At 42.2% G+C, this 17,264-nt stretch overlaps 1 long non-coding RNA gene across 1 annotated transcript in view; it reads right to left on the bottom strand.

The window, feature by feature from the left end:
* Positions 1-17,053: 17,053 nt before the first annotated feature.
* The window catches only part of LOC103919716, a 2,462-nt gene continuing 2,251 nt past the window's right edge, over positions 17,054-17,264 (bottom strand). The window contains exon 3 of the long non-coding RNA XR_663758.1: positions 17,054-17,181. This is a non-coding gene — a long non-coding RNA (uncharacterized LOC103919716). The remainder of the gene's footprint in view (positions 17,182-17,264) is intronic.

Below are 17,264 nucleotides of genomic sequence, written 5' to 3'. Positions count from 1 at the left end.
CCTGCTTTCTGATCACGTATCGGGACCATTTCACAGCCATTTTTGCTGGCTCCTTTTTGTGCAGATCTTTTTTTTTTTAAAATTGCTGTGCTATTAAAGTAAAAATAATGGGGGCAGGATGCCTGGTGAGAAAGCCTTGTCCTGCCGATAGTCTGTCAGACAGATGTTTTTCTTCCCTGGCTGCACGAAGTGCTGTAGCAGTTGGGAGTGAGCAGACCTCCACGATGTTAAGGGCAGGAGCAGGGAGCAGCTGTCTTCTCAGTGGCAAGTTAGGACCAACACAACAACAACAACAAAGCAAATTTCCAAACATAAAACACATCTAATTCCCTTGCAATAATAGTTTCTTGTTAAGCCATCAAGCATGCTAAATGTAATCCACGTGAAATTTTACAGGGGAGCTATGGAGAAGTGGGGAAGGCAGTAAAAAAGGCTTCTTGCTGCAGATTTCAGAGGGCAGCACTGCCCACATTTTCCTTTTAGGCAGAGATAAAGGAAGGATTTCCTACAGGCAAAAAATATCATGCTCCCCTGAGAACCGGATAAGCTCAACATCGGTGCTCATATCCTGAGAGGTGGCTGGAAAGACCCATTTTGTGGAAGAGCTCTTCAGGATTGGCTGGTTATCTGTTCCACCCTGACACATTGAATGGTGTCCTATTTTGTACCAAGTCAAAGCTTGTGTTATCCCAGAACTTGAAGCTCTTCCAAGTCATATCTACTGTCAGACAGAGGTTAAACAAACAAACTAAACCCCGGGGAGAGCCTGGCAATCTGTGCAGAGGCAGCAGCAGTCTGTCTTTCAGAAGAAATCCCATGCCAGCCATGCCATTTCATCCCTGCTCATGCTACTAAAAACCATCCCACCTCCCTCCCATGTGTTCACATGTGATGCCCTGGTGTGCAAGCTGTTTACACCAGGCACCACAGACCCTCAACTTCTGACACGCAAAAAGTAGTTGCATATGAATTTTCATTGATGTCCATGCCTTCAAAGTTATACGCCCTGTGGGAATCTTTCCCATCCAACTTCCCCATCCCCAAATGGTTTCTCAGTGAGGTTCAAACCATTGCCCCATCAGCAATCATCATGGAAGCTGAAGTTTGTAAGGAAGGGTGAGGGCTTTACTTTAGGTGAAGAATTTAAAAACTTGAACACCTGCGCAACCCCTCTGTTTGTCGGTGGAACAGCCCTTGTTATGTTTCACACCACAATTCCCTGACTGTCTTGCATACCGGGCTACATTTCCCCCCCTTTTATAGGTGTTTATGGTAGGATATGTGCTTTGCTTAGATGTTATCCCTCACGTGATATTGCAGTCCAAACTTCATACAGTGAACTGGCTGTTATGTGACCTTTAGACATAATGCCATAAATCCAAGTGCTCCTCCTGCACCAGTGGGGAAAAAAAAAAAAAGGCAGTTGTGAAATGGTACAGTGGTACAAACGCTAAAGACTGGCAGTCCAGAGGCCAACCATCTTTGCAATGAAAGAGGAATATGGCTATAAAATCAGGTTGAAACATTTTTAATCATATAGTCTTGTTCAAGACTTACAAAAATACTCATGTTTTATTCTGAGGAAAGACAGTCCCATGAGGCTTGAACACTTCAAAGAGTTTCCACCAGGAAGCACAGCTCCCTGGGAATGTAATTTGAGCGATCAGCTCTGTGAGGGACACATTGTAGAATGCAGGATCTATGTCCATGTTTGTACATGCCTCTACAGCAACCGTAAATCACATCTTCACCCCCAAGGTATCGAGTACAAGTTCAGAGCCTCAATGCACTCACACTGCCATCTTGACACAGGCACCCATCCTTAAACTAAAAAAAGAGAGAATGTTGGACTGAAAGGATGTTCTTCTCATGCTCGTACTTAGCACAGAGGCTTTCCATCCAGACATCTTTCATGAGAAAGCATTATCATCTCCCCTAAAAAAGATGTACTAGAATCCAAATCCATCCAAACTTTGCTAAACCCTAAGATTAGGAGTGTGATTTGTGTGGAAGTGACAAATCTCAGAAGCACGCCAGGATCTAATGGGAACAACTAGAATCAGTCAGGTAAACAAGTTCTGCTGGGCTTTTGGCAAACCACTCTCTGCTCTAATGCACAGAGAGAAGTAGATTAGAGAATCAAAAGGGGTGTATTACAGTCTCAGAAGCTGGAGCTGTTATAAGTCTATTAGCATAACAAAAAGGAATGTACCAGGGTGGGAGAGCTGCCAAGGGGAGCGCTGGTAATTGCAGTCGCAGGAAGAGCAAACAGAGCTCCTGCAGGGGTGGTGGCGAGCGAGCACAGTGAAAGCTGGCAAGGGCTTCCAAGGGCTTTGGGGGAAATGGAAAACTCTTATCCTTTCTGGTTTGATCCTGTGCAGTTGTGCAGAAGGACAAAAGAGCTCGCTCAGCATTGACCAGAAGAAAGAGTCCTACGTTTCCAAAGGACCGGCTGTTTGGGCAGGGGATGAGGAGTAAAGCAGGTGTCCGAATCTACATCTAGGAGCCACCAGTGGAGCAGCACGTCAATGGATCTGTCAAAGAACATTTTCCTATCCCAGTTGGCTCACGACAGAGGAGTAAAGGCCAGTGTACTCCTCCTGGCCAGCAGCTATGTGCCCCCACTCACCCACCACTCCACCAGGGAGACCCTCTGAGCCAAGGGCTGAGCCAGGTGGCTGCAGGATTTTGAGGGAAAGGGCACCCCTCTGCTTGGAAGAGCAGCAGATTTGTTCAGTTGATTAATTTAACAGGGTGGAGGAGCAAACACAGTGAAAAATGGTTCTGCTGGGAAGGGGGGATAAATTTGTGCGAACAGAACCAGAAAGGAAGCTGAAGAGCAGGAGAGCAGGGGAAAAGGCTCACAGGCAGGTGCCCACCCTTCTGAGACAATTGTCTGGGGCTGACCAGCAGCTATTTGTGCTCTACCTACAATGAATTATTTCATTTATTTCAGGACAAAGAAAATGGTTTGTTCAACCAAACATATTTTTGGTTCAAAATGGGAAAAGCTACTCCTGAAGGACGGTTTTCCTTTTTTTAATAAAAAAAAAATTCCCCTTTCAAAAGTCCTCTCTCCCTACTCAGGATTAGCTGCTTGGTTAGCAGTATTTGCCAAACATGACCTGAATTTATCAAGTGTTTTATCCTACCTATAACTGAATTTTTTTGGAGAGTTTATGACTGAAGGGCAGAAACAATGGCCCAGTCTCATCAGACTTGCACAAGATCTGGGTACAGCCATCTCCCACAACAGCACAAGCCTGGAGCCCCGTCCCTCCTGCCGGACCAGGCAGTCATTTTAAACTCTCAGCAGCTAAGGAAGCCAGAAGCACTTTGTAGCACCTCTGTGCAGATTTGCACTCTATCCACAGCCCTCACTCCCCACGGGCACCTCCTGGAGGCACAGCACCCACGGGAGGGCACGTGGGAAGTAATGTCTGAACAGAAGCTAAACTCGTACTCAAACTACATAGCCTCAGGCTACATGTAGTAGTATGCAGACTGTAGCATATGTTTGTCTGGGTGTCTGTTGCAGGAATAGCAGCAAAACAAGAGAGAAGGCAGCAAGCAAGCACTTGAGCTGATTAAAAGATGAGGGAGAAATTTAGAGGTCGAGAATTGCTTGAAAAGTTGTGATCAAATAGGATGTCTCCCGCTGTTTGCTTCCACCTGAGCTGAGCGTGACAGGATCGTGGTAAACAGCAATGGTTTAATGACACCTGACTCCATTGCCTATTTTCTCCAAGAGCAAACCACACAAGTGGAGAGCCTTTGGCCGCCCATCTGGGCCACGCTGGAATAACAATGCGATTGGAATGTATGTCTCGTGATGTTATTTATTGGGCTAAGCATGCCAAGTAATGCAAAGAGGCTTACACACTCAGGTCAGTTGTGTTGTTACTGCAGCTTGTACAACTCAAACAACTCCCCGTGCACCACTTCAAAAGTTACCTGGCCCTGCCACAAGACCTCCAAGCAAGCGAGCCAAGGTTTTTAACAATATCTATTTTCCTCTGTTTCACAGGTCAGTGCTCATTATAAACTGCCAGTGTTCTCCCAAAAGATTTATTGTGAAAGGCAGCATAGAAAACATTTGTGCAAAACTAACAACAAGCACATTGCTTCTGTTTAGGAGGGACTCTCCATGTGATGTAGGTGCAAAAAAATTTCCCCACTTCAAAACACACGTTTTATCTATGCAAGACCATGGTCCCATAATTCCTTGCAGCATTTCAATGGCACTTACATAGAAAATGGTTTGTTCACTTGCAAAACAAGCAAGACCAGGAGGCTAACTGCACTGACTCCAGGCAGTATTTTGCCAGTGCAAACTTGTGAACTGTTAGCAGCCAAATACTCTTAAGATTTATTCAAGCCAGAGAACTACTACCTACCAGTTCAGGTCATATTTCTTCTCCTGTTCCTCTTTAAAGTATGAGCTTCCACAGGGCCAAGTTGCTTGCATGTTTATTTTCTTTAACACAGCAAGCCTGCAGCTTGCAATAACTTTTTAGGTTGTCTGGCTGTGAACTTCACATTTCAGCTCCTTCTGTGTTGCCCACTGTTTCTAGTTGATGTCAGTCAAAACCTCAAACTGTATTTCTCTCATTGCTTAGAGCAGAACTATTCTTATGCAGACTTCTACCAGTACAAACAATGCATCAATAATAGTTTAAAAAAAAAAAAAAAAAAAAAAAAAAAAAAAAAAAAAAAAAAAAAAAAAAAAAAAAAAAAAAAAAAAAAAAAAAAAAAAAAAAAAAAAAAAAAAAAAAAAAAAAAAAAAAAAAAAAAAAAAAAAAAAAAAAAAAAAAAAAAAAAAAAAAAAAAAAAAAAAAAAAAAAAAAAAAAAAAAAAAAAAAAAAAAAAAAAAAAAAAAAAAAAAAAAAAAAAAAAAAAAAAAAAAAAAAAAAAAAAAAAAAAAAAAAAAAAAAAAAAAAAAAAAAAAAAAAAAAAAAAAAAAAAAAAAAAAAAAAAAAAAAAAAAAAAAAAAAAAAAAAAAAAAAAAAAAAAAAAAAAAAAAAAAAAAAAAAAAAAAAAAAAAAAAAAAAAAAAAAAAAAAAAAAAAAAAAAAAAAAAAAAAAAAAAAAAAAAAAAAAAAAAAAAAAAAAAAAAAAAAAAAAAAAAAAAAAAAAAAAAAAAAAAAAAAAAAAAAAAAAAAAAAAAAAAAAAAAAAAAAAAAAAAAAAAAAAAAAAAAAAAAAAAAAAAAAAAAAAAAAAAAAAAAAAAAAAAAAAAAAAAAAAAAAAAAAAAAAAAAAAAAAAAAAAAAAAAAAAAAAAAAAAAAAAAAAAAAAAAAAAAAAAAAAAAAAAAAAAAAAAAAAAAAAAAAAAAAAAAAAAAAAAAAAAAAAAAAAAAAAAAAAAAAAAAAAAAAAAAAAAAAAAAAAAAAAAAAAAAAAAAAAAAAAAAAAAAAAAAAAAAAAAAAAAAAAAAAAGGAGTACTGCTATAAATACTTTTATTGCTGGCATAGATGATTTACTGCCCACTTACTTAATCCCTATAAAATAGCACAGCTGAACGCCTTTAAGTTGCATGCATACAGATGACTAATTAAATACACAGTTAAATGGCTTGACCTGGCACAATTCTGACCATTAAAATCATTAAAGAAACAGAGCTTGCAGTTCCCTCAAGGCAAAGTCTTCCAATGAATAATTTTGGTGTCGCAGTGGCTTGGGGCAATTTGGGACGAACAGGGCACTCACAAGCCAGAGGGACAGCCACCACCCCAGGAACTGACTACCTGACCCCATCTCTCAGACCATGACCCCAGCTCCTTGCTCTATGCCATGGAGACCAGGATAGCAGGACACAGGGGACACTGGGACTGGAGCAAAAGTTAAAAGAAATTAGCCAGAAGTACTAATTCATATTTTGACAAAGCTTCTGTTGAATTCAAATCTTTCGTTATAATGCCTGGGTGCAACTGCAGTAGGGGATCAGCAGCACCACAAATGCACATCCCTCTGCTCCTGCCCCCAGGCCCTCGGTGGTCCTAGCAGAAGCTCAGGGCCAGGTCAAGGGCATGATGTGACCGGGGCTGGGGTATCACAGCTGGCTATGCAGGACCCCCACCAGCACCTAACATCACCTTTGCAGGCTAAGCCATGGGCCTTCCTGGGCTGAAACTTCAGTCTGGCTTGGACTATTTTAATAACTATAGTCTGGTGACAAGAAGGAGAGTTTCATTAAAACAGGAGCATCCTTGACAGGATGTCAGTCTGTGCTTTCATTAGAAAGTTTTCTCTGCATTTTCCATACTGAAGAGTCTGCCGCTCACCCTCGTGTTCACTGCTGCTGTGTTCATGTGCACTAGGCTGGGGTAGGCATCTTGTTGTCACTAAGTGTATTTTAGCCTCAGAAATTACTGTACTTCTACTTAAACAGACCTAATTTTTCAACAGAAGTACTATTTCAACAGAAGCAATTAAAGAGCTCTGCCATTGTGGCAATGCACCTGCTTCTATCAAAACTTCATTTAGTTTATCGTTCTGCTTGACTTTCTGGAGTAATTTTTGAATAGGCAGGGGTTTTTTGTTCTACTAAGAATATTTCTTTTTGAGAAATAACAGTATTAATTAGAAATGTTCTTGTGTTATACAGTTTGTAAAACTGAGCTACCATGAAATTTGTGACTTTTTTCAGAGGACAGCAAGGTGAAGCTCTCTCATTTTCACCCACTAATTACGAGGGGAAAAGAAGTATGACAGATGTAAAAATGTTACCGAACTTACTTATAAAAGAGATAGCAAACTATGTCATGTCTGCAAAAGTGATAATGGCATTAATAGAGCCTAAGCCAAATATCTTATAAAGCTATTGTAGCTGTAACCTATATAAAGCATGGGCACCCAGGGGGAAACAACGGCAAATGAAGTCTGATACATGTTTACTGAACTCAGCATGAAGTGCTGTTTTGATTTCATATGAAATTCACTCTTTTTGTGAACAATTGCACTAATAAATGAGGCATTGGCTAGAGGTTTGACTGACAGCAGCTTGCTGGGTTTCTTTGTAAACAGAAGACATAGGGAAATACATGTTTAGCTGCACACATTCCTATTTATTCACCTGCCTGCAAGGCTCAGGTGGTGAAGCTGTGGGTGGATACACCCGCCACCACCACCCATCCCATGTCTCAGCTGCTGATGAAGACACGCAGTGTGGACATACCCCTGGTACTGCTCCACTGCTAATTGCAGTGATTGGTTTTCATAGGGATTTGGCCCATACAACCTCCCAATATACTTCTGAAATCAGAACTTCTGTAAACATTGACACTTGGTGAAATTACCTGCTAAACCACTGCCAGCAAGCATTTTCCTCTGCTTTCTCATCTCAGGATAAGCCAATTATTTCTCTTTAGTGGCAGGTTATTAACTCTAGCCATCCCAATGACTGGGCCAAGCTTGGCTATATGGGCAAGGTGCACGAGGAGCCTCCCTGAAATGTTTAGCAGTGACATGTCAGGTGAGGACAGCCCACAGCAGCGGTTTCTCTGTGCATGGGCAGAGCAACAGCTGCTGCAGCTGCTGAGTCACCTGAGGCCAAAAGCACTGGGTCTGTTACAGACTGCATGCAGCATTTTGAGTTACATCCTGAAGTGAGCTGACATCCAGTATAAAGTGTGTGGAGCCTTTATACTTTTATGGGTTTGCCTTTTTTACAAGCATCTACTTATTCCTTTCAACAGAAAACTCTGTCCTTGATGTTCTGGGCACTGCACAGACGAAACATTTATTCCTGCCAGCTTTACCACTGCTCTGATAGCTCCAGAGACTTTTTTCCAAATGTGTTTAGTCTTTTCTCAGAAACATAATAAAAGGTATTTCAGAGAAAATACTTACTTCTGAAACAGCCTGGGATAATGTGAGCAACAGAAAAGCTGAGAATGAGCAGGAAAAAAAAGCTTTCACCAACCTCACATGAGGCCACGGACTCACCAGAAGGCAACGGGTTGGAGCTGACATTGATCGTCTCCCAGCTCAATGCCCGCTCCTCAGTTTATGGGCAAGAATTAAAGGCCTCATGAGAGGTTTTCCCTGGGCACAAGAAGGCCCTGGAGCAGAGATGCGGAAGACCCCATTGTCTGCAGGTAGAAACCATCCTCTGTGGCTTTCCAAATAAGATAATGATATTGCTGACTAGCCAGGGAAGAGGAGCAATATCTCATTAGCTATATGGCCAACGGCAGCTATATATCGTATCGCAATGGCATGCCCCACTAAAGACCAGAGGCATTTGTGCGCAAAATCTTTTGATTCACTGGTTTGGTATCCATCCTTCCTTTCACAAGAATGGGTGAAAATATGTAAATAAATGAATCATATTCATGGGGATGTTCAAAAGATGTTTATGAAGAGCCGTCAGTAAATGATTGCAGGAGCATTTGCACCAAAAGTGGCCTTCTGTTTATTGTCTGAATTGTAAATTAATTGAACATTTATGAATATTAGCTGATAATTCATGAATGTAAACAGACTATACGTGATGCTCGTCGTCTGATCAGGAAGCTGACACAGTGCCGCACTGTTAAAATGAGAAGAAATTAATACCAAATATTCATACTTACCTTTCTTTGGAGGCCCTTCCTGGTTGTGTCTGTTTGCATGTATGGCTCATAGAAGGTAAAACATAAACAACCCTACAAAAACCTGACTTCATTGGGGATATTGCAAACAGAAATTAGACTGCATTTTTTAAATAAGTTGTGTCTAGTTCAACTGTGAATAGTTGCCTGACTCTAATAATAACTGGCCAACAGAGATCAAATAGCAAGTATCATATTCAGTCATGAATCCAGTCTAAAAATAATACCCTTAAAACCTTTGGGGAGTAAACTCCAATATATTAAAAGGAATCACAAGCACCTCCTGGACAATCTGGGAGCAGAAAAGGAGACAAAATGTGCTGAATAAATTTTTCACTGTGAATTGTCCCCTTGACTCTAACTTTGACAAGATGATTCTTAGGGAAGTCCCTTTTTAAATAGATAATGTAGAGCTACGTATCAGAAAAAAAGGGGGTCTGTTAAGAGTCTTCTTTTAACAATGAAGAGCCCTGAATTTTCTGCAGAGCCAAAGTTTATTTAATGACAAGGAATGAGAGGGAGAAAGCAGTACTGAAAAAAACCACAGTGTTTTGTTTCACTTCACCTTTTAATCTCTCCCTTTTTCCTTCTCACTCACCCACAGTGAGACCCCCATATTATTGGTTCCAGATTTGAGAGAGTTCCAAGTCACAATTTCTGTTTGATGCTTTTGTTTTTCCCTGTTTGCATAATTTTGTTGATTGCCCTCTCTGGCAATTGCTTTGGGCTTTTTCCAGAGTATTTATATCTCCCAACTTTTTTCCTACCAGTTAAATTTTAGTTTGGTCTCATAAGCAGAATCATGAAGAACAAGAAATGCCACAATTTATTCCGGTACATTTTTAAATTTTTGGTATAAAGTTTTAACTCCATTTCAAAATTCAGAATTTAAACGTGCATCAGGTTGAATACAGATTGGAAAATATAACACAGTAAAGAGCTGACATGCAATTGTTCTCATTAACAAGTCTTCTTATAGCTACATATGCTTTTATGCCGCTCACAAGGCTCTGGGGCTCCATGAGAGGGAGGTTGCAGCAGAGGGGGAACCGCTACTGCAAGCAGGGAGCGAGGGGTATGGCATGTGGCGTGCTTGCCGCCAGAGTGAAAGGCATCTCACGCACCTGCTTTACGCTGCGGCATGCCACAAGCTAGCATTGACATGGTCCGGCTTGTGGCATACCGCAGGGCAAGGGAAGGCATGCGAGACGATCCCCGGCCGGCATACCGCAGGGCAAGGGAAGGCATGCGAGACGTCGCATCCCCGGCCACGCGCATGCCACCGGCCGGGGCCCCGAGCCTCCTCACTTTCCCAACCCTGCCAGCTGCTGACAAGCAGCAGGGTCAGATGAAAAGTTCAAGGGAGATGTTTTGTGATCTTTCACCTACTTGTCTGCTATAACTTTAGGAAAAGGAAGGTGGAGGACTGTTAATCTAAACCATAAAATAATATTCTACATTATTAAGATGAGATGTGCTACTGAGGATGCTGTTTCAGCTTAGTATTTTACGGTGGCAGCGCAGCTACTTCAGCCTTCATTGGGTGAACAGTGTGGTAGGTGGACAACCCCACAAAAGTCATGTTAGCTATACAGGAATTGCTGCAGTTGGTCACAAGATGGAGCAGCCCAGTATACTCAGACCCCAGGCCCACACATGTTTGGAGAAGATGTGGAAAAGTCTGCCACAGGAGAAAATCATGTGAAAAGACCGCTTGTTCATAAAGATGTGGCCAACTGCAGGAGGAAGGTAGCAGCAGAAGCACTGTTCAAATTGAACTTCTGGTACCACTCCCACAGGAGCACCAGCTCACCTGGCTGCATCTCCTGAAGAACAGGAAGCAGATCATTTTCTGCGATGCTTATTTGTAGGGCAAAAGGGATATAGGAGCTTCCTACATTGATAGAAACCCTTATAAATGCCAGGCATTGCCCGATCTCATTCCTGAGTCTTCAGCAAGGAGAAGGTTGGTCATGCCAGGGTCCAGCCTGGTGCCTGGCAGCCAGGAGCTGCATCCTCTGCTGGAGATGCACACAAACCAGGTGTCAGAAGTGTCATGACACTCATCTGATTTCATCTCAACCTTTGCCTGTCTAACTGTCTTTTCTTCGGGTATGACAGAGCTCAGTAGACCCAGAACTGGAGAAGAAAAAAACAGGTGTTTTTTGCCTAGAAAAGCCACTCTGCATGAAGAATGAGAAGGGTTGTGTGAGTGATGGGGAGGTGGATACTGTGGGGTTGCACACGCCTCACCTGAGGGAAGGAAGGGCTCACTCTATACATTACTGACCGAGAGAGTCGGGGTCTGCCACTTCTGAACTGGAGACCTCAGTACATGCCAGGTCTTTAATACCTCTGGTTTCTTCTTTATTGCAATACCGAGCTCGCTGGAGCAACTGCTGGTGAACCTAGCTGGCCCAGGCTTCCCTGCACTGCACTGCATTGAATGCCCAACATTTTTTTCAGTTAATTCTTGTATTCAGTTAATTCTTGTTTCTGCCTCTGCCATACTGGGACTCCTCTTGCATCTAGCAGGACACACCATCTAGTTAACCAGAGAAGAACAGCAGGCTGGGTTTGGTCCCCTGCTTGTGACTGTGTCATGAGAAGCTGGGGGAGGCAAAGGACAAACTTCAGCTCCTCGTACAACGACCGTGATCATTTCATCCCCTATTCCAGAGCCACGGCTTTTCCCACACACTGGTGACAGTAGGATCTTGCAGCGGGTTTTCAATACCATTTGGTTGCTAGAGCTTGCTATTCTGGTGTCTCAGCTAAATCCTTATCCAAGACAAGCCTGCGGATCCTCCCTCTGAATAACGCAGCTAAATGGGGAGCCGTTTTTAATGCAGTGAGAGCAATGACGGCTGTGATGTGGGAGGAAGCAGTTATATATGTTGATTCTCCTAAAACAGACCAAAAGGACAAGCTGTTCAAGCCAATGCTGCTCTGATCTATAAAGAGAGCAATTATACCCAAAGCTCCTTCAGCACTGGCAGAACAGGAGCATTTACAACCCTGCATCTTCTCACTTTGAGTTACCTGAGGAAGTACCAGATGAGTGCCCACAGCCACCGCTCTGCTTCACCCCTGGCAGCACTGCTGGGTGCCTCCGGTGCACAGTCTGCCTGACAATGTGAACATGCCGGTATATACTGGAAATCCAGGTCCTGAGCCCTGTTGCATACAACCAGGCACCAGACAAAATCCAAAGGACCCAGGAGGGCAAGAAGCAAGGTCAGCAGGATGCTGCCCAGTGGACGCTGCTGCTGCTCAGCGCATGAGAAGTTGGCTGCATGGCCTCGCTCTAGCTTAATTTGGTGCCTCTGCTGTCTTTTCCACCTCACTCTGGCCGGAGCAGGCTGGGTCTGGCCCCGGCTACCAGCGCTGATATCCCCCTTCAACGCCTAAGGCTCCCTCCAGCCCTGGCTGTACCAGCAGCAGGACCAGCCGTCGCTTGTCAGCTAATGCCGCCTGCACTCACAGGACCTTCTTCAAGCAAGGACAAGACTGCTGTGGTTCTCTCCCTTCCCTTCCACAGTAGCATACACTTTTCATTAAATCCAATTATTATTATTTTTAAATGACTGCTGACTTGCCTGTGAGCCCATTACTACTACACAGACATTGCTTTTCTTTACTGTGTTTCATAGCCGTATTTTTCTGCATCACATTATTTCTGAACCCAAAAGCAATACCTCAATGTTACTACTTGAAATAGAGCAAAACATGGTGCCTCAGCTGTTCACAGAGTATGATGAGAAAGAGAGGAAAGAAGGCAGAGGGATTTCACTTGGAAAGCCACAGAAACACTGCTAAAAACTCAGCCTCTTATATGCAAGTCATCTCCCTGGAGCAGTATCACTTGTCACACTGTCACTAACAGCCCAGATAACTGTATCCGGTGGCCACAGTGGGTCCCTACAGAGGGGACCCCTGGGCATCCCACAGTCACCCTATGGGACCAATAGCCTCTCTGCAACACCCCCATCCCCATGCTCTGGCTAGAAACAAAGGTCTCGAAAATAGGGGAGACCCAAGGCCAGGGTTGTGGCTGGTGGGCGGCTTCCTGGAGTCCCAGGCAGCGTGCTTACACTCCTGGGATCAGTTGGAAGGAAAAGAAGACGGAGTGCCTTTTTTCCCCATTGATGTGGGATCTCCTGGGATGAGAAAGCTACATTGCATGTGGAAATCAGTGTCCTCTCACTCTCCTCGTCCTTCCACAGGCCAAATGGGGAAGAGCTGAGACACGGAGTCTCATGGGTATTAAAAAAATAAATAAAATAAAGACTAGATTCAAACGACAAAGTAACATCCTTAGACTCTTCATCTCCTTCCTCTCTTCCACTCCCACATATTAGTCCTCTATTAGGTTTTCCAATAAAATCAGATATTTTTTGTCCCCTGCAGCCCAGATCTCCAGACATAACGTTCAGCGTTTCTGATGATCTCATAGCAGTCTCCAGAGCAAACGATAATTGCCACAGAATTCACCAATTTTTGCTAGAATCATTCCTTTGCCATTCAGCATCCAGAGAATCAAATCATGGCTCTGAAGCAGCACAAGGACCACAGAGATGCACCCCCCCACCCCACCCCATCCCCCGCCTCTGTATTCCAGGGATGCAGCTCCATTGCTAAAAGGGCAAGACCCTCTTTCTCTCTCCATCCCCGTTTATAGCATCCCATCCTTCCTGGTCCTGCCTAGCCGCAAGCAGGGATTACAAAGCTCTTTTTAATATTTTAATGATACAGAACCGCGTTAGGGACCTGCCACCTTTGAACTTTGCATGAACGCTGGTATGAGTCCAGGAGGCTTCATACCAGGAGGTATGAATCCAGGCTAAATGTGCCTGTCCCTCCTGACTGTCAGTCCATGAGAAAATCAGATCTTCAGAAAAAGTAAAGAACTTACAACAAATCTCTGCTCAACATATCTCAGCTTCCAAAGACTTTATTTTCTGAGACAATAGAGCAATATATTGATATGCTTTAGACTGTATCAATTTAGTTACCATTTTCACTAATTAGTAAAATAAATTTTATGTGCCCCAAGATGGCATTATTCAATCAACGTCAAATAAGGCTGTCAGAGAAAGCCTTCCAGCTCATTGACACATTAATTACACCTTTTCAGACTGCAACAATTTGAATCATTTTTTTTTCAAAATTGAAAGTTTTTTCAAAATTGAAATTTCTGAGAGTCTTGTTTGTCTAATATTCACTAGAATAGTAGGAATCTTGGGTCAGATCTGTAGTGTTTCTAACTCTCTTCAGACACAGGCAATAAAGGACTGAATAAAGGAAGAAATACTGATCACAGGGAAATGATTAGGAAGCTACACTGGGGAATAAGGCAACTCTCTAAGTATGTTAGAGTTTAAATAGGCATACTGGATGAACCAGTTTTTTGGATCATTGGCCAAGACAAGAAATTACATCTGGCTTGACCCAAAGTATATTTGTATTTTTTTCCACTGAAATTAACATTTAAAAGAATGATTTCTCCTGGACAAAGCAATTGCTTTGATATTGAGCATGTTGACATTTTTGTGGTTTACTTGGACTTTTATAAGCCAACAGGAAGTGGAATTCAGTGTTTCTGTCCCACAGGAGGAGGTTGGTGGTGTGCCGCCATCAGCTCCGGCCAGATCTGCCCTGCAGTGGCACATGGGCCCTGCCACGCTTCCCCACGGATGGCACACGCATTTCTCCCCACAATTTCACTCAATAAACAGAGCTAATTTTCATTTGCTTTTCCAGGTGAACTTGGTGTTTTCATCAGTTCAAGGATACTGCTTTTTAAGGGTGGGAAAGGATTTTACACTAAGCGTTTGCTAATGACATGGGAGGGAGTTGAGCTGGGCAAGGGGCTTCACCCAGGAGGGGCAACTTTATATTCAAGAACATAAAGCAGAAGAAAATGGAACACTGGAAAAAAATATTCAGTCGATACTATGGCAAGCCCAGTCCCTTGGGTCAAATAAGCATGGGTTACAATACACTCTGCATAGCACAGGGAATAGTTAGGCATTAGCAAAAAGATGGGATACAGTATGTAGATGTTTGACATTTCACATCTTTGTGATGCTGTGGAACCCTTCTCTGGAACAGTTTAATAAGCCAGAATTAATATTGCACTTTGCCACAAAAATGCAAGAGCATTTTCCTTGCTAAAGTTGTCTGGAAGAGAAATGTTCCCTCTGAACAAATCACAGGAGATAGCAAAAGTGGAAACTTTAGCCACAACACTGTCAAAGTATAAAAGTTAAATAACTTTTTTAGGTTTTTTGCCATGTGTCAAAGATGTATGAGGCTGATCCTCAAAATAGCTTGCCTGTACACTTTGTAACACATGCTGGAATTTCCCTTCTCCTCCTCCACACTCATTTCACCTCTAAATTCAAACACTGATGAGCACAATCTGTACAAGACTGCGATATTATAGTAATACTTTGGATAATGCTATTGTGTAGTTAAAAATATGTATGTTCAAAAAAATATTTAAATTAATGTGGTAGATTTGCAAATCACCTTGTGATGTATGTTGCCCTCTTTGTGTTATAGCATTTATAGGGTTTTTTTGACAAATATTTTTCCCAATGGGTACAACAGGGTAAAGTCATGCTGTTGACAGCATCACTCATTTGCGTAATTACTTCAAGGAACCTTTTAAAAAACGTACATCCCATTACTCAGACATTAGTTTCTTCAATCCCCTCGGGAACCAAAGCCAGAGACCTGCAAACGACACACGTGCCAGAGAACGAGAACATCTCTTTGACTATAAGCACATAGCAGTCCCTCTCACTTACAGCTTTTCACTTTAATGTTATTGGTCTTTATAACCATTTGTATTTTATTAGGGAATCCTAAATTTCTCAGAAACTAGAACAAGTAATACAGTGTTAGCCAGGATGTATTGTACAGTTGCAAACACTATCTATTAACTCTGAAGTAATTGTCCTCCACTGTCTTTGCCTGAGGTCTTACCCTATTCGTTCTTACAGTCATGAGCTTTTGGGTTTTCCTTTGTCCAGACACCTTTTTACCTGATTGTTACTTAATAAATTGTTCCAGGGTCATCTGCCGTTAGCAGTCCCTTTCTCAAAAAAATGTCTTTTCCCCCTAACTGGTGCCTTGCATAACAGTTGCTGTGTCTTTAATCATGCAAGTTATTATTAAAGTAGACTTGAGGTTTAGTTGCTTTGACAGGCCTGTCTACATCTATAAATGACTATCGGGTTTTGAAAGACATCGTTCATATGTATCTTCCCTTAAATGTCACTGCCATCTGCACTTTGGTTGTCCACATGGAATTTATTTTTTTTCTTTTCCTCCTTATAAATGTCACTGCCTCTTCTGATGAAGTCGTTCTTGCTCACCACCAGTGTGGCAGCAGAGCTGGCCATGCCACTCTGCTCCCAGCTTCAGTCCTGCCCTGTCACGGGAAAGGCCACCGAGCCCCCAGCAGCATCGTTAGCCCAGCCAGAAGGGGCAAGCTTCTGGGATGCAGCTACTGATATCCACCACTAAACTCAGGTTGCAGTCACAGCCCATCCTTCAAGCCACACTGTGTATTTAAGAGATAAGGGCTAAGTAATCAAAGTATTTCCAGAGTCTTAGTCTCTCTCTGCTTGGAGGATTTGCAGTAAAGCTACCGCTTATTGCCGATATTGGTTGACTGTTTTGATACTGATACCCACTTAAGATCAGCTGCTGCATTCACATAAGCTGTCACAAGGCACCAGGAAGAAATGTCAGTCTCCATCAACCTGGGCTGGCTGGTAACCAGTAAACTAAATGTAGAAAATTGCGCGTCCTGACTACTCAGCCAGCGTGCTGCCCAGGTCCTCAAAATAGCATCTAAATGTGATGGATGTTTAAAAATATACCATTTCACTTGGGTGTTTGACTGGGCAAGGGGACTGTGCCAATTAATTTAAGCACTTCTTAAAAAAAACCCATGCAACTTTTGAATAGAAATTGAGAAGGAGAAAAGGGGAAAAGCCGGTCAGAGTCAGACCCCCGGGGCTCGCAGCCCTGCCGCACACTTTGCTGCTCTGAGGCCAGCAGTCAGGTCTGAAGTCTTTTCTACATTTTGCATTGATGTAAACACCAAAGCTACAATTTGCTGTACCATTTCTCCACGCTCCTTCTTTCTTGAAAGTAGCTGCTAAAATACAGGGTATTACCTGAAAGCTATGCTCACTATGAAAAAAAAAATCATTCTTTTGCCTGAATCCAGAGGAGAAAAATCCATCAGTTTAGCAAGATACGTGGCCACCTTTATTCAATTGCTGTGGCTATCAGAAAATGATGCCTAGGTCTACATGCCTGATAAAAGGTGGGAACTTCAACTTCCTTTCAAAGGTAGTGGGATGTTCAGGAGAGTGTGGGGTAACCAAGGAACGCCAGATCACAAGACAAATGTCCTGAGGAGGCAAATCAAAGCACCAGCCTTGACTTCCTTGGTTTAATAGAAGGTTTGATTGGTATATACAGATCAGAGGTGAATTTACAGTGTCTTTGCAGGCTAACTGCCTGACATAGATGGCTTCATGGATTCACTGCTATCATTTTTCACCTTCTGAAAGAAAAAATATTTTTAGCTATGTTGTTGGAGTAAGGTTTCCAAAAGTATGCAGTCATTGACTCAGCATCCCATTGGCT

The sequence above is a fragment of the Pygoscelis adeliae genome, unplaced genomic scaffold, assembly GCF_000699105.1.
Source record: "Pygoscelis adeliae isolate BGI_AS28 unplaced genomic scaffold, ASM69910v1 Scaffold26, whole genome shotgun sequence".
Classification (NCBI taxonomy): domain Eukaryota; kingdom Metazoa; phylum Chordata; class Aves; order Sphenisciformes; family Spheniscidae; genus Pygoscelis; species Pygoscelis adeliae.
Note: the sequence above shows the minus strand (reverse complement) of the source record. Positions and strands in the feature narration are given on the sequence as shown.